Genomic DNA, 19405 nt, shown 5'->3' with positions numbered 1-19405 from the left:
GAATGGATTTTTTTAGGCCAAATACTTTTTCTTGATATTTCCTTAGGAACTGTAATTTTTGCGCTCTCTCGAGCCAATACTGAAGACAATGACACATATCAATATCTACACTACACCGCCATTAAGTATATGGAAAAAGACCCAACCCCACTGGGTTAATAAGTATAAAAATATTTGATTTTTAATAATAATATTATTATCTTACTTAAGTTTTGTAGTTATATATAGCAGCCACTCAGTAAATTATAGAAATGAAGATCTAAATTAAGATATTCTCTACATTTACTTACATAACCTCAAAACGTTTCACTTTCATGTCATCAATATAGCATCAATATTACGTACAATTAATGAAAAATAGACGCATCATGATATTAACTATAATAATATTTAATTTCTAATGGTAACAATGTCATCAAACCACCTCAAGTTTCGTAGATTTGAATATCCAATACACAGCTGTACTCAGAAAATTATACACTGCAGAATCAGTTTTAATAACAAATTGAATTGAGCTCTAAATATGTCGGCAATCCTGCAGGTCATGGCCTTCGTGTAATAGCATATTGTTTATTGTAGTGTGTGTTTCGTTCTGAAATTCAATCAAGTCGGCCGTGATTCAATAAAATTAGTTCTCAAAACTGACAACAGATGGATTTTGGAAAATAGGAAAATTATGTAGGAAAATTGACATTTCACTGAAAACTACTACTTTTCCGAAAAACTTTGGATGACAGGCATGAAAATGAGGGGTCACTTATTAAAATCCGTTCAGCCGTTTTCCCGTAATTTCCATTACCAGTTCAAATTATATATATAGATGTTTGACCCGATCAGAGACCGGGAAATCTCAATTAACCTTTGCCTCCCGCATCCTGGACTAGCTTCTACGAATCATCAGAAAATCTTAGAGTGTGATTGGGCCAATTTTTCCGAAAATGTTTCCACACTTTTGCCCTCGTAGCTGAGCGGACGAACGTCGGAATTTAAATGTCAACGTCTCAGGTTCAATTCCTCGTTACTCCTTTTCATTTTATTTGGTTCAAGTTAGTATAATGTAATAATACAAAAAGAAAAACTAATACCAGTATTATGCAACTGGATTTTTCCAAAAATAATATTAAATTTATGTTATTTATATCGCTAAAGAACGATTAAATTATAAATAACTTGAATATTATTTATACAGTATCACTAAAGAACGATAACAGAATATAAATGATAAATATCGGTTTGTTTAATTAATATAAGATATTATATAATACGTATTTAATTATCTAAATAAAATAACCTATTTTACAAAGAAATATGGTTATTTATGTTATAATAATTACTTACATAAAATACAGATTATTTATATTGCGAAAGAACAATAACAATATAAATAACTTGAATATTATTTTATAATGCTAATGAAGGAAAACAGAATATAAATGATAACTTGAATATTATTTATATCGCTAAAGAACGATAACAGAATATAAAAAACGTGAATATTATTCATTTCGGAATTTCACAGATTTATTACAGATGTATTTAAGAAATTGTAGAAGAATAGTAATTAGTAACAGCGTCCTATTTATTCTTCTTGGAGCCAAATTTGTAACTTTTAAAATTGTGGTTACTATGTTGAAGTGTATGTGTTGTAACGGATGCTTGATTTGTTATGTATGTGAGTCAGTTATGGGATGCTTGATGTCGTCGCAATGTCGTAATTATAGTTTGATTGTGTTTGTGTGACTGTTGTGTATTAATTTATGATGTATGGTACGGAAAGCTGCATATTTGTGTTATAGAAGGGTTACGTATGTGTGTTGTTAATGTTTTTGTATGTTTCAAATTGATACCTGATATTTGTTTTGCAATCGCAAAGCCTAATTTACGGATTGTTTATGTTTTGTTTACATCGCGTAAGCTAATTTAATTTTCTTTTCCATTTCTCTTTATGCTTACCTTTTTGTGTATGAAACTATAGTCCTAACATACATATGTAAAATAGGGCTAACCGCCATTGGAGATACAATAATAATAATTATTATTATTCATATCATTATAAAACGATAACAGAATACAAATGATGACTTGTATTTAATTAAAATCTCTAAAGAACGATAACAAAAAATATAAATAACGTGATATCCATAAAGAACGATAACTGAATATAAATGATAATTTGAATAGCATTTACATCGCTAAAGAACGATTAAAAAATAAAATGAAAACTTGAAGAAGGGCCGAACCCAGAACCTTTGAATCATTAAACAAGCACTCTACCGCTGGTCTACGAGGCGCAGGTACGGAACACTTTCATAGTTACTGAACTGCTTGTACAAGCACATGCATCGTGTAACATCGCCGCGACCCGAAGTGGACTTTGAAAATATTTGCTGTTCACGAGTGCGGCCACTTTTTTTTTTGACAGCTGTACAAGAGCGCGGCTGTTGGGAGGAAAAAAAAAAATTCAACATTGATTGTGACACAATTTCCTGGATATGAACCATGACAAGTCCTCTTGATCCCACTGATTTTTGTGCTCAAAGTATTCTTGGGTAGGAGAAGAAGGTTGCTAACACTGTATTGATGTTTCACCCCCCCCCCCCAGAACATGATTCATGAACTTGTGTTTCGTTCATAATAATTGGCTTACCATGACTGTGGGTCCGGGTTCAAATCTCTGTGATGACGGTGTCGTATTTGTGATGGACAAAGTCATTGTCCTGGGTCTTCCTGTTTCTTCATCTCTTTAGAGATCAATTATTTATGTTTCTCAAAGGTCATATATAATTTTTGACTCATTTTTTTAAGTGTTCACAATCGTTTTATCGTACTAGACCTAGAGTACGTACGTGTTTGTAATCTATGACTGACTAGTTTTTATAGTGAAGGCGTACCTGAGACTGTTAATGTAAATGACTTAACTTTGCCACGTTCCAAGTGGAATATCGTGTCACTAGATCCAGTAGTAAGCTATAGTGAAATTGCTCGTGAAACAGAATTTACTAAAACTAATATGAATAGTATTTTCCTAATAACATTCATTCATAGTGTTCTGCCCAAGGACAGGTCTTTCACTGCAAACCCAGCAGCATTCTCCAGTCTTTCCTATTTTCTGGCTTCCTTTTTGTCTTCTCATATGATACTATATTTTAATGTCATCTATCATCTGATATCTTCTTCTGCCCCGAACTCTTCTCCCGTTCATCATTCCTTCCAGTGCATCCTTCAGAAGCAGTTCCTTCTCAACAAGTGACCCAGCCAATTCCTTTTCCTTTTTCTGATCAGCTAATAACAATGAACTAATAATAAAGTGGCGAGAAGGTGAAATAGAGCCTCGATAAATTCACTTGAGTATGAGAACTGACTAGCAAACCAAACGTCTTTATTTATAATAACCTTATAAACTGTGTAAACTCATTCCCTTACTTTGTTAAAGATTTTCTACATTTTTTCCTTGTCTTCAAATAAATGCATATTTGTGTTCTCCTTACAGTATTAAAACTCCAAGTTTAAAAACCGATATTCGAGAATTCGGCAGTCACGTAACTCAGTCAGTAAAGCAACTGGCCACAGCTTGATGCCGCCCACACCACCTCATTCTAGTGCCGAGATCATGAAAACCTGGAGATCTACCCCTACGTTCTCCATCTGCCTTCATAGAGTCTAAAGGGGATACTTTTAAGCGAGGGTCATTCTGACCCAGCATTTCGATCATCCCAATTGACTAAGATTAACTGTGTATTTGGGTTTCGAATAGGTTATGAATTGATAGTAGAATAGAGATTTGACGAAATGATTTGATGCTTAACATGTGAAAATGGGAGAACACCCACCCAAATCCACCTTTGTCTATCACAAGGCATTGCCTCTATGGATTATTTAATGAAAAATCACAACCTAACCATTATTCGAATCGAACTACTTGCGTCACAGACTGATGTTTACCGTAGCCACCACCATATTGCTACCATAACCAAGACCCCACCATCGACGTCAGTTATTGCAGACGTAGATAATTCAATCGCACTGTAGATACACAATTTCGAAATGTAATTATTTGAAACTGCAGTGCTGATGACATTTCTAGGGAGTCCCACTATTAGTGAAAGTCTATTGTTTGTTCACAATTTTCATATGAATGGACAATTACCCAAAGGAAGTAAATCTTACGAGCAGGTGAATAATAATAATAATAATAATAATAATAATAATAATAATAATAATAATAATAATAATATAGAGTCATTCATTCATAGTTTTCTGCACAACAGCAGGCCTTTCATTGCAAAACCAGCATTCTCCAATCTTTCCTATTTTCCGCCTCTCTTCGTCTCCGCATATCTTCCATATCGATATTTTTAGTAATATTATTGACATTAGTAACACTCTACTTTGAGCCCAAAAGACGTAAAACGAGACAGTCTGTAAGTAAAGTTACTTTAGAAGCACGAAAATTACGGTAACAGTAATGTTCTCCGCTATGGTGCAGGCAAGAGCATTTTTCTACTTAGAAATTCAGAAGAGACAATTTCGAAATGTATTATCCATAGTCTTGTATTGTTTGAAACTGCGGCTTTGTGTCCTGCTGACTATATTTCCAGGTAGTCCAGCTATTAGTGAAAGTCTATTGTTTGTTCACAATTTTTACATGAATAAAAAATATTACGGTTTATTTAAGCACACTTAAATGCCATCGACCTGGCCCAGGATCGAACCCGCAACCTTGGGCATAGAAGGCCAGCGCTATACCAACTCGCCAACCAGGTCGATTACATGAATAATAATAATAATAATAATAATAATAATAATAATAATAATAATAATAATAATAACAATAATAATTTTTTATTTATTTATTAATAATATTTGTGTGGTGAACAACAGTCAGGAGCCAATTATAGTTCAGCACAAATACACAAACAGACGGTACAACGGTGCAAGAATAAACAGAATAATATCTTAAATCAAGAAAAACATACATAAACAAAATTGACAACAGTAAATACTAATCAATGAAACTATACTTTAAAAGGTTCTAAATTGTTCGCATGCAAGTTGGCAAATTTTATGCATCTACAGACTGGAGAAAGAGATTTTGAATTACTGTTATAACAATTTTTTTTTTAATCTTAAACCCTTGTAGGAAAACGAGGACTGATATTGTTTATGATAGACTCACAATCAATATCACCCTTGATAACTTTGAAAAAAAAATTGATAATCAAGATTTTGACATCTAGAATAAAGCTACAACAGTTAAAATATTTACAGGTAATCTCATAATTAAAATCAGAGGAACTGGGTATAAATCGAAGAGCAAATGAGGAAACAAATTTTTTTTTGAATATTTTCCAATTTCACCGAATCAGTTGAAGTAATGGAATTCCAAGCTACAGATGCATATTCAAGTCTAGATCGAACCAAAGTAAAGTATAGAATTAATAGAGACGCAGGAGTAGTAAAAGAATACGTTATAGACCTTATTAAACCAAGCATTCTTATTGAATGATTATAAATATATTTAAATGATCATGAAAATATAATTTAGAATCAAGAATACACCAAGATCTTTAATATAATTTTTCCTAGTAATACAGACGTTATTAAGAGGAGAATTTAATTTTATGGAAGTAGTTTTTCGTAAGTACGAAATGACAAAAGTTTTTGTTTCATTAATTTTCATTCCATTATCGTTAGACCAATGTTCAATAGAATTAATATCATTTTGAAGAGTTTGGCAATCGGCCGGACTATTTATTGCGTGAAAAATTCTGAGATCGTCAGCAAATAATAATAATAATAATAATAATAATAATAATAATAATAATAATAACAATAACAATAATAATAATAATAATAATAATAATAATAATAATAATAATAATAGGCCACCGGCATAGCTCAGAAGCAACAAGCTGGTCTCGTGATCCGAGGCTGCGTTCGGGTGTAGTTTCGAAACTCGCTTGGGTTGATACCCGTTTGGTTTTTTCGACGTTTTCTCAAACTGTAAGGTGAATGTCAGGTAATGTGACAGTGAATCCTCGGCTTCCAAAATACCATCTCCATCCGATGCTTGATAACCTCGCAGTTGATACAGCGTCGTTTAATAACCGATTAAGAAAAACAGATATTACGTGAGACATGAGATGTCACGTTCTACACAAAGAGCGGATGCCTGCTGCTCGTGCCGGTCCCTGATCAAGTGGGCCACTCATTCATTCGTCGCTTTCCTTTCCGACCATTCAAGCAACAACATGTTTCTCCATGTTCTGTCTGCTCTCTCCATGCCAAGGCTTAAAAATATCTTAAATAATTCAAATTACAAATTATGTTTTAATCAACGACGCTCGCAACTGCCGAGGTTATATCAGCGTCGCCGTGTGCCATAATTTTGTCCCGCAAGAGTTCTTTTATATGCCAGTAAATCTACTGACATGAGCCTGTAGCATTTAAGCACACTTAACTGGGCCGGGATCGAACCCGCAACGTCGAGCACAGAAAGCCAGCATTCTACCGACTGCGCCACCCAGGCCGACTCAATACATATCCCTAAAATACGAAAATGTGTTTAACAAACAAGGAGAGTATTTGTCTATTTGTTGTGTTAGTTTGTACCCGAGACCATATATAAATAAAAGGAGGGATTATGCTTTAATTTAATTTCGTGTCTAAATATTTACTACGCACTTACACAGAATTTAACTGCTTCATCTATTATAATATGTAGGTATGTGTCATATATTAAGACATATTTTGTGAGTAAAGGCAATGCTGCTCGCAAAATATTAGTTGGATTTCTGTATTTAGCTGATAAAGGATTTCAGAAGCCAAGAGGATTAAAACTATTTTCTCAGGTCGAACATAAAAATAAGCAATTTTTTTTAAATCATCTATATAGATCTTTGCAGTATCTCTTTATACTCTATTTACTGAAAAAAGTAAAACTGAAAAGGAGGCACAAATTTAATAGTAAATATGGAAAGCAGTCTTGTTAAAAAAACAAACACGGACGATCAAAATTCTGTCATGTAGAATAGGTGTATCAACTACAATGGTACAAGTAATATGTCTACTACATTGGTCGAATGAACTACGAATAGTATTCAGTTTCCATCCAATACAAGCAATGAAACTCAAGGAAACTAGTAAGAAACATATACCAACATCTCGCAGTAGAGTACATCTTGAGAGCTGATAACATCAGTGGACGTTACAATTTTGTTAAAGTAAGAAGAGACGCTGGTATACTGCGAACTACAAACTCTGACCACTAGGGCTCGGATTTTTAGGGGCTAAAAATCAGGAAAACATTTATTTATGTGCTACATCGGAAAAATATGTACAAAAAAGAAAAAGTATCTAATTATGTTTCAATTATTTTATGTGAATATAAACAATATGTAATACTGATCAGTATAAATTATGCTGTCTCACCAACTGCTGAACAATTACAGTACACAATGAGATTTATCCTCAAGTTGTCCATCACAAATGACAGACGATTATCGTAGAACACTGCCTTGTAGTGAGAAAAAGAGCGCCCTGGCCATTGAGAAACAACATGAACTCTTTAGAGACATGTTAATTTTTGGAAAAGAAAACAGAGCCAGCTGATGTTTATGAAATTATAATTACTTCTAAATCAGCGTTATGATAGGGGAGACCCGGGCAAAACGAATAACCCGGGCAAAGAGAATAATGCCTATTTCTTAGAAACGCCAACAGGTAGCGCTTTCTGCTATGTTGGGGAAGAATCCCTACCAGATTTTGCTGCTGGAACTGACTTGTCGTCATTCTAGCTAGTAAGAGAAGAAACCAGCGTGTGTTTCAAGAAAATTGACTGTTTTTTTTAAATATTTCAAGGTAATAGAAACATATGTGCAACATGCAGTACTGCAGAAACTCTTTATGTGATAGTAAAATATAGGCGATAGAATTAGTTCTAAAATGCCGTACTTACGAAGAAGATTATTGACGTTTATGTTTGTATAACCTTAAATGAGAAGCGAAGTGGCGTCTGCGGGCAAAGTGAATAGGGCAAAGTGGATAACTTATCCGCTTTGCCCTGCCACCTTTATTTGACTATATATGTGTCAGATGTATTTTTGTATATATTTGTCTATTGTAATAAAGCGTGTTAGATCATTTTACATAGTGGAGACATTGTCACACCAATTAAATTATAAATAGCAACACTGATCTTAATTTTTACTTAAAAAGGTCGTAATGTGTTTTCAGATGGTTTAATTTTTCAAGAGGAAGACGGAGCAAGCCAAATGGTCGGAAGAAGACCTGAAGAAAGCACTTGAAGAAATAAAATCTTCCAATCAGTGGTTCTGCTATCTGGCCATACAACCATAATGTGTTAATGTTAATGTTATGGTTTATTTAACGACGCTCGCAACTGCAGAGGTTATATCAGCGTCGCCGGATGTGCCAGAATTTTGTCCCGTAGGAGTTCTTTTACATGCCAGTAAATCTACTGACATGAGCCTGTCGCATTTAAGCACACTTAAATGACATCGACCTGGCCCGGGATCGAACCCGCAACCTTGGGCATAGAAGGCCAGCGCTATACCAACTTGCCAACCAGGTCGACACCATAATGTGTTTATTGATGAAGGGTTTGCTCCAGATGAACTTACAGATCGCCCACTTGAGACAGAAATCAGCGAAACGACAGCTGGCTCAGATTTAACAAATTCTGCGGTGCCAGCTTCTTCAACGGCTGAAGAAACAGTTAATGCTCACTCAGAATCAACCACCTCTGTGACGTCTGCATCTTCAGAGATTGACGAAATATTCAACACATCAATTACACTCATTAACATCGTGTTTATGTGTTGATTTAATTTTATTATCAGTGAATAGAAATTAAATAGAAAGGTGGAAATGTTATAGGGATATTCACTTTGCCCGGGTTAATTATTCGCTTCACATTAACGAATAATTAACTATATTTTCTTTTTCAAATTATATCACTCTCCGTAGGTACGAGAAACGAATTGCTGTTTTGTAGATATGTGGACAACATGTGTCACAACCAAAGTCATGAAGTTTTTATTTCGGGAGCATCAAAATATAGCCTGTGCATTGTTTATTCTTAGCTTATCCGCTTTGCCCGGGTTTCCCCTAACTTACAAGGCACTCCTAAATGACATTTAATGTTTGTATGTGTTACAGTACAATTTTTTAGTGGTGATAGCTCTTATCGCTTGTAGTGAGAGAGCAGACTGCAGTTCCACAGGTTCAAAAATAGGGAATTCCGAAAAACAATTGTCAGCTGTCACGTCTAAGCAACTGCACTGAACATTTGGGTGATGATTAATCTGAAATGAGGCTTTTGTCGAAAATTATTTGATGAAAACTTAATTTTTGTGCGTTTTATGTAAATATGTGAAAATAAGTTATGTATTTACATAAAAAAATTTCAAAATATGAGTTTTTATGTGAAATAAAGTTTAAAATATATGCTCAGGTGACCTTGTCCGAAACTTAAAACACAATTACGAGTTTATATTACAGTACAGATAAAATATTTATTTACCTAAGAATCCTACTGATTACATACTTCATCTGATGCAACTGATATCTTATATCTACAGTGTATAAATCAGTTTAACGCATGCGCAGTACGACTAAACACTTCCAATTTAACGGTAGCAATCGCTCAAGATACACCGCGCGATGTGTAGGCTCAATGTATTTGGAATAATTTGAACTTGTAAACAAACAAGTACCTGTCATTCCTAAAAGATTATAGACACAAATCCCTCTTGGACTTTACATGTACGATTATGAGAAAGCGTAAGAAAAGGAAAAATGTGAATGACTACGTGTTATTTACAATGTCCAAAGGAGACCACAAAATGACAGCCCAAATATGAATGATGGACTCACATACTGGTTTCCAAATTATAGAGCCAGGGAACTGAAACAAATGGGTACATTTACATTCTTCTTTATGTGTTCAGATCAAGTGTTTAGCCATAAATGAAGGGCTCACTAAGTTTCAGATGGTATAATTAAAATATTGGCATCCATAAACACTACACGAACAATACAAGACTGGCACTTCACATTCGCTGTAGACAAAGTCAAAGAAAATTCATAAGAAAATTTACCTATGATCGTGCAATTTCATAAATAAGTTTTCACCAATAACCTATAATTTGTAATGATTATAATAATAAAAAAAGCAGTCATGATATTCCAAAGCGTAGATCCAATTAATGGAAATCTTATTACTGAAAACCAATCGTTGAACAAGTGAACAGCTTCAATTATATGTGATAAATAGACATCGGATTTTTAGGCACTAAAAATTGCAGTTTTAGGCGCCTAAAATAAGCTCAAAATTTGTAAAATTAGGCTCTATTTTAATTAAAATAGGCATTTTAGGCACATCAAGGTATCATACTTATTTCTTTCACTGAAATTTTTAGTTATACACTAAAATACGCACAAAAAGTATGTTTAAACATTAAAAAAGAATACTATATTATATTTATAAACAGAGCTGCACAAATTTAATATATTGAAACTAATGAAATAATGATTATTGATATCAAGATTACTCATTTTAAGTTATTGAAATTCAGTTCCATGCTCAGACTTTATTATAATTATCTGCACAGTACACCACCAGAATTTTTTCTAAATTCTCCACAGTTAACATTTGCCTTTTGTCACCGAGAATCATTTTGAAAGCAGAAAAACTTCTTTCAACCGAAACTGATGTGAGAGGCGCAAATTTTAAATTAGGTACAATAGAAACATCAATACTTACTGGAACATTTACACTTTCCCCCGATATCACTCTTGAAACTTTTTCCAACAATGAAAATCCTACATTCTTATTTAATACGTTGTCCCACTTATTTTTAACTTTTTTCCCAGTTTCGCCCAAAGCAGAATGTATGTTCACTTGAGCTTCCTTTACTATTGCTATTTGGGTACAAAGAGATTGTTTTTCACGTTCTAATTGTTCAATGCTTGCAGGTATGAAAGAAAAGTTTGATGTTATGTAGGCAATATCGTTTTTCACTCGTGAGTCATTCAGACAATCTTTCACTGCTTTCACACACGCTGCACTATCAGTTTCAGGTAATTTATCAATAACTGTGACCACTTCTTTAAAATACTTAGAATAATACACCACTGACTGAATCCAGGTTCCCCATCGTGTAACAACCGGCTGAGGTGGGAGTGGGATATCTGGAAAGTTCTCTCTGAATATTGAAATCCTGGATGGGGCTTTACAAAAACATTTTTTTGTGTTAGAAATAAACGAATTGACAAGAGGAAATTCATTCTGGATTGTTTCAGAAACCCTGTGAAGGCTATGTGCTAGACAGGTTACATGCGTGAGGTTAGGATAAAATGTTTTAAGAAGTGGAGCTGCAGCAACCATGTATGAGGCAGCATCAGTACAAAACAACAGAACTTTAGAATCGTCTATATTACCTGAGTATAAAGACTGTAGGCCTTTATTTACAAAATAAGCAATGGCTTGGCTATTCACTTTCGAAAGTTCCTTAACACATACGAGGTGTGGAATCGAAGGTCCATCAGGACTAAGTTTTCCTACTACCATATTTGCTATATACCTATTCATAGGATCTAAGGTTTCATCCACAGAGACCCATATGTAAGAATCACCTATATCCTCCCGAATGGAAGCTAAAGTTTCATTGTATATTCTGTCTAAGTAATTTTTTCTTAGGGTCGACTGAGATGGGATATTTTGTTTGCAGTATTTTTGTAAAAACTGTCTTAAAACCGGATTTTCAATTGCATTCCAGGGAATGTTAGCAGCAACAAACGCTCTGGTTAAATCAGCATAGAAATTGCTGCTGAGATTGGATGAAGTAGGCTGTGTTAGTAAAGTTTGTTGCAGTTGATTTTTCTGCTGAGCTTTAGCCTTATGAGCCGCTCCTTGCACATGCTGCTTTAGGTGGCACTTCTTTTCTTGCGAAATCTAAAAATGTAAAGTAAACTGAATTAAAATAAAATCCTAATTGTTGTACTGCCGTATTTCTATCACAAAGTTAGTGGGTTCGAACAATCAAAATTTTAATGACCTGCAAATACTTTAACTATCGGAATTTAAAAGGTTAAAGTGTAGTGGTCTTAAAAAATTATACCTCAGTCAATTTATAAATATTATAGGCCTACTCATTAAAATTAATAGAATTTATATATTTCAACTATTGTTACATACCTGTTTGCTACAAATCTTGCAGAATATTATTTTTCCATCATAAGTGAATTCTGAATATTCTGCTAGCCATTGCCGGATCAATGTACATAGATTTTGCACTTATATTTTTCGGCATTATCGCGTTAAACTTCACAGGAAAACGTCCTACCGCTCAAAACTTCTCAACACAAATAAGGTGAGGGAAAGAGCAACTGTTAACGAGCATTCAAATGAACCGTTGTTATTGAGATTCAATTGGACAAAAATACAAATTTCCACTTATTGTTGCAATTCCTGGTAGTGTTAACACTAGGAGGGCCATTCTTTTCAATATTTTGTAACGGTTTACCCTACTAATTCGCAGTTTTACGACTTTTCATAAATATTTCAAAAACACTCTTTCTCCAAAAAGTGTGATTTTATGACACTCTGAAGGGCAGTACAGCTAATTGGTTTCAGACCGAAAACAGTCATTTTTATAGTATAGTATATCTCTGAATCGGTAGCAGCACATGTTGTGATTGTTGCCTGCTTCAAAACTAAGGTTGGTTCTTTGTCGGCATTTATGCCTCCAAACATGTTAAATTCGGTGAAATCTATTGCGAGTGTCGTGAGATTCAAAACATTTTGTTTCCTTTATCAATGGTTTCATGGCCGGTGTGAAGCAAACTTTCCACTTTTTAAATGCCTTAAATTTCGCAGTGAATGCATGTATAAATTATAAAAAGTAAGAGTAAAATGCGAAACTTTACAGTGAGTTAGGCATTTTTAGGCGAATATTAACAAATTAGGCTCTAATAACCGTTTTAGGGCATTTTAGGGCACTATAAAACTCTTTGAATACCTTTCAATTTCCATGAAACACAAATATTAATAATTATTTTTGCTTTTCTCCTAAAGAAACAAAATAGGCATTTGCCCTAGAATCCGATGTCTGGTGATAAAGGGTTCTATACAATAAAATATACCTATTTAACAATACACGTATTTAACACATGCAAACGTACCATTAAAAACACAAAGTATGGACATCCTCCCACATTCCTACGGCTCTCAGAACTAAACTTTTAACAAAGCACCAAGCTAAATGATCTGACACCGTCGAAATGAAGTTTTTAAGACACACTGTTGATACATTCTCCTGAATTTAAAAAGAAATACTGAAAGCTGGCTCGAGTATTTAAGAAGAACGGATGATAATCGTATGCCCAAAGTTACATGGATAAAAACCAAAAGAGAGAAGCGGAGGACGCTTGAACTCCGAACCGTCCAATTCTAAAGCAGACGGGCAAGAGATTGGAATACATTTTATATTTATGCTTAATATTTGGATAAATGATATGCACATTTTCCACACTGGTTACTAAGTATGATACTGTCTACAAAGTGTAGTGGCGTATCTTTTTAAATATAAGAATCATCATAATCACGAACACTGTATTATTGATTATACAATTTAGATAGCGTAACTTAGTTATATGAATTAATCATAAGAGTATATCTAAATTTTTTCGATAATAAATGGTGTTGGTGTGCTTTTCAACGCAGAATTACTTCCCCTTTACAACTGGTTTAACAGAGTTTCCATACATTGTTCCTATGACATGGCACGGCGTTATATCAACATAAAATTCCAGTTGGTTAATGGAATTTGTAAAAGTAAAAAAGAGCTTTAAAACGTTCCATATAAATACAAAGATCTCGGCCACGCACCAGTGGAGAATCTGAAACAGCAAAAACAATCTAACAGCATTTCTTAATGTATAGTGGTATACTGTACTTTCTTCGAGGCTGGTTGCGCGACATGCGTATACTGTATAACATGCAGACAAGACAATACAGATAATATCGTACTTTACAAGGACTCTTGGGGCCATATTCATAGACATTCTTAGCGCGGGCTTCCGGCGGATGATCAGCGAACTAACGTTTTTCATATTCATAAACCAGAGTTAGCGATATATGATATGAATCCTGAACAACTAACCAGTCGATAGCCGGGGCTAGTTTAGCACGCTCGTAGCGCGGGCTAGCGAAATGTCTATGAATAGCACCCTGTATGTTTAGCCAACAGTCCGAAGACTGGTTGAAACTTCATAAGTGACACCAATACGGCATTACTCATGAGACAACTAAGCCAGAGATACTTTCCCCCGCAATTGCACGTACATCTCTAACTAGTACCACATTACACTAATCAGACAAGATGTATACAACAATTGTTCTTTCTCCGACACTCCGACACATATCGTCAAGTGAGATGTACTGCCTGGCAACAGTAATTTACATATCAGCCAGAACCTCAGAGATAACATACGGCTTTATTTTCATTCATAAGATCGGTCAGTTTTACCTATACTTAATTCATTTATAGCCTCATAATTCAGTTCACAGATTGAATAGCACTAAAATAGACCTACGACTTATAAATAGAATTCGAAGTTTAGGCACATTTACTCTGAAGTTAAGTACACACGTAATAATACAGTGTTTACAAATCAGCTGGCAATGTAGCCCTGAAGGACATACGTAAATATTCTGTAGGTCAGAATACATTTCATTATCGTCTCGGGTGCAGAAACGTAATATTTCTCTTAGGTCTATACAAGGAAATACTATTTTTACAAAGGTACAGTAAAATTCGTTTACTCTTCCCACTTAGTAATAATATAAACATAGTTTAGAATCGTCAGAATATATTACTAAGCATTGTTGCAGATGTTCACTTTCATTCGAATTATCACCAGTCAGAAAAATTAAACTGAGCATTGCTGCAGGTGTTTACGTTTCATTAGTAAAGTCTATCTCAAAATAAAATACACTATATCAAAGACTGCGTTGTAAATAAAAAATGCGTTGTAAAGAGACTTTCTGGATGGCATAACATTTATATTTGAATTCCAAAATTTCGCGACACAGTCCATTGGGCTGCGCGACACACCAGTGTAAAATCTGTACTTTGAAATATCGTATTATAATTAGTTCAGAGTTGTGAATTGCAGAATGGCGGCGTTGTACCAGAAGGGCAAACGTCTCAGTTTTTACATTAACTTGGCAGTTAAAAATAGACTCTTTCGTCTATTTTGAAACCATTACAACATCTTGAAACACGAAGTTACACCAGCATTTTAAGACAGTTATTAAATAAATTATTAAAGTGGTAATTTATTTAAATGTTTTTTTCTCTCTTCTGTAAAATCCACAAATTGTTACGTTGGCCCTTATGCCTATAATGGGACGATATTTCATCAAAGAAAATTAAACTGTAAGACAATGATAACATTTTGGACGGACGACATATACAGAAACAATGAGCAATTTATCACTTTTGCAACTAATCTGGAAATTTCTTTAAAATGTAGTTACAGTTCCATCGAACTGAAATAAAAGAAGCCAGAACCGATAATATTGGTCCGTTGCTAGGCAACACGAATCGATGTTGCACGTTATGGTTCCCCATTCCCTCGCATAGCCTATATTGTATTATATGGTTCAATGCGATGTTAATTTCTACACCTTTCTGAGGCGGTATTATGCAATTCATAAACAGTAGACCTACGTAGTCACAAATTCCCAAAGAACGTGTAAACGATGTTGCGAATCTACTACTTCACAGCGTCATCTTAAGAACAGTCAACGACGCATGGCCGCTCCACCGGCCTGTTGAGAAGAGATAAGGGCCTCTATCGGTTGGCTTCACACTTCAATGGCGGAAATGTACAGAGTCCATCATCCTAATATGGATTTTCTACAACTCACTATTTAGAACTACTAGTGCCCCCCTTCACCTCGTTTGCCGCTCAAGGGTGTGGTGGCTCTTTCAGCTCAGTTAAAGGTGCTGGAACATCACTATTTCAATCAATTTTATATCCTTATAAAATTATTATATATTTTCCTTTCGTTTATTTATTCACTTTATGAAGACAACAAAATGCACATTCAGAACCTGTTAGTTAGCAAAATGAAGACAATGTAGACTTCAGAATTGATTGTGATCCATTTATAATTTACTGTTAATAATAAGTGCTTAATAAAAGAGCAAACTTCTTGCTTATAGTTAATATTATACCTCATTAACATAGATTTACTTACAAATGGCTTTTAAGGAATCCGCAGGTTCATTGCCTCCCCTCACATAAGCCCGCTAATCGATCCCTATCCTGTGCAAGACTCATCCAGTCTCTATCATCATATCCCACCTCCCTCAAATCCCTTTTAATATTATCCTCACATCTACGTCTCGGTCTCCCCAAAGGTCTTTTTCCCTCCGGTTTCCCAACTAACACTCTATATGCATTTCTGAATTCGCCCATATGTGCTACATGCCCTGTCCATCTCTGGATTTAATGTTCCTAATTATGTCAGGTGAAGAAAACAATGCGTGCAGTTCTGCGTTGTGTAACTTTCTCCATTCTCCTGTAACTTCATCCCTCTTACCCCTAAATATTTTCCTAAGCACCTTATTCTCAAACACCCTTAATCTCTGTTCCTCTCTCAAAGTGAGAGTCCAATTCTCACAACCATACAGAACAACCGGTAATATAACTGTTTTATAAATTCTAACTTTCAGGTTTTTTTGACAGCAGACTTGATGACGAAAGCTTCTCAACCGAAATATAACAGGCATTTCCCATATTTATTCTGCGTTTAATTTCCTCACGAGTGTCATTCATATTTGTTACTGTTGCTGCAAGATATTTGAATTTTTCCACTTCTTCGAAGGCTAAATCTCCAATTTTTATATTTCCATTTCGTACAATATTCTGGTCACGAGACAATCATATACTTTGTCTTTTCGGGGTTCACTTCCAAATCTATCGCTTTACTCGCTTCAAGTAAAATTTCGTTTGTGGATTTTCTCCTAACATATTCACGTCATGCGCATAGACAAGAAGCTGATGTAACCCGTTCAATTCCATCAACATAGCTTTACACTGAATTAAAATGATAAATCAGCATAACAGTAATGTAATACATGTAACTATAAGATAGCAATAGCACCCATCAGTGGAACGAATAGAGCGTTGGCTTTCCACAACGGAGATCTCAGTTCGATTAATGGTTTATGGCAGAGAAATTTACTGAATTGTCTTTAAATTATATGCATATAATTTCTATTTTGTCATATTTAACCCAAACCTTTGAAAGTTTCATAATGTATTTTGTATCAATGTAATTATAGACCTACTTATGGTCAAAATAGAATGTGAAGTTAATTCACTTTGTAAATAACATTGTTATAAAAATTGAGCGGCAGTATGGAAATAATTGATGTAATGGGGCTAATTTTTAATATTAAAATATTGATATATCTTCAGAAACTTTCTTTCACATAATTTATATTAGTTGCGATGAAACCTTCATCCAGACAAACGTGAGTTCCTTGATAGCCTTGATAACATACATGAATCCGATACTGACAGATGGATCATCTTTCCTCAACCCTGACAGAGCCAGGTTCCTCCATCACCAGGCGAATAGCTCGAACTTCATGCCCGAGGCCCGAAGTCCTAAACTCTTATTAGAATTACCCGTATTAACCAAAACTCATCCAGTTTATATTTTAACTACTGAAGATAATAGATGAAAAGAGGGGAAGGTAGAGTGTGTTGATAAAATGGGAGAAGAAAAAGAGAAGTACCCCGAGAAAAAAGCCTTCCGCAATGTCCGCTTTGTTCACTACAAATTCCATCACGATCTGACCGGGGACCGAATTCGGTGTGCGCGCTAGCGTTTGAACTACAGGCGCGGTTAAGCACGAACCTCATAAAAACCAATAGGCACGCACATAATTCTATACCTATTTTTTATATTTAGTTAGGCTTTAATTTTATTGCAATAAAAATGTTTAATATGTAAGCTTTAAATTAACTTTAAGTTACTGTAGTTACGATAGGTACTTCAGGATGTCATTAAAAAATAATGCAATAACAGTTAAGATATAAAAAAACGTCATGTAGGCCTACAAGTTCAAATTATTATATATTATTTTAAAAATTGAAACAAATAAATAACCAGAATAATACACGAATAACGTTGTCTGTTATATTGCTGCAGCTAAGACATTTAAGCAAAACTAGACGAATAATCACCATGGAGTAGTGGAACGGGACACAGCGTGCATTTGCAACCAAGACGTTTCTTAATGACAGTTACGAGGTTGCTAGTAGAGAAATGTAAGCATTTTAATCTCGGACGCTACGATCCTGTGCTCAGTGAGTGCTCATGTCATCAAAGTATGGATTAAAAACTTCGAGGCTACAGAATCAGCTATGAAAAGACAGCCAGCCACCGGGTAAAGAAGAACTGTTCTTGAATTGATTGAAAATGCACGCTGTGGGAAATTTCACTAATCGTTTAGTGTTGCGTAAATGTTCGGCAATGTAACAACAGACAGCAGCACCTTCTATCTGCTAATCAAACTATAATCGTCTATCCTCTATCCGTCTATCGCGTACTACTTTAAAATCTCCCGAACCGTGTACTTTTCTCTTCGTGTTCGTCCTGAAAGTTACGTTTGAATATTTAGTGCGGTATTGCGTTGAGTTCTAATATTCGTTCTGAGTTAAATTGACTGACCTATTTGTGTACAAAAACATAAATAATCGCTTTAATTAATCGACAAGCGAAAGAAATAATAGACCTACACAAAATGTACCAATACGTATCTAAAAATGCCGACTAACAATAGGAATCGAAGGCAGTTATGTTAGATGTCAGGAGAAGATGTACAAAGATCATCAGGTCTGATTCCGAACTGTACGGATAAAAAAGTTGTAAGTAAAGGAAAATATTCTGGGGAGGCAAGCAATAGTGTCGACTTTTTTCTATCAGGCAAGGACCACCAACACAGAACGTCAATGAATGATACTGACAAAGTAGTTTTTAATCGGTTCTTTAACTACGCTGTATCAACTACGAGATTATCTAGTGCCGATAGAACTAGTGATAGCGAGATGGTACAGTCACGGGAGAAAAAACTGGCCGATGTGCAGCAAAACTCGTAATGTTACTTATGCCGGTTTTGTTATGATTATCACAGTTATAGACTCTATAATATAGAGAGCATTGGTCCCCAACTCAGAGCACTGTGTCGTCAACAAACCTTGCCCGCTCGCCCGCGGAAAGTCGTAGCAGGGCAGGTAAGACGTTCAGCGGCGGGACCAAAATATGAATTTACTGCATAGGTTTATGATTGTTTTCTGA

At 34.9% G+C, this 19405-nt stretch overlaps 1 protein-coding gene across 2 annotated transcripts in view; it reads right to left on the bottom strand.

The window, feature by feature from the left end:
* The window catches only part of lilli (AF4/FMR2 family member lilliputian), a 1088977-nt gene that overhangs the window by 591722 nt on the left and 477850 nt on the right, over positions 1 to 19405 (bottom strand). The gene's annotated exons all lie outside the window — the stretch shown is intronic.

Source organism: Periplaneta americana, chromosome 11, assembly GCF_040183065.1.
Source record: "Periplaneta americana isolate PAMFEO1 chromosome 11, P.americana_PAMFEO1_priV1, whole genome shotgun sequence".
Classification (NCBI taxonomy): domain Eukaryota; kingdom Metazoa; phylum Arthropoda; class Insecta; order Blattodea; family Blattidae; genus Periplaneta; species Periplaneta americana.
This window is presented reverse-complemented; position numbering and strand designations above follow the sequence as displayed.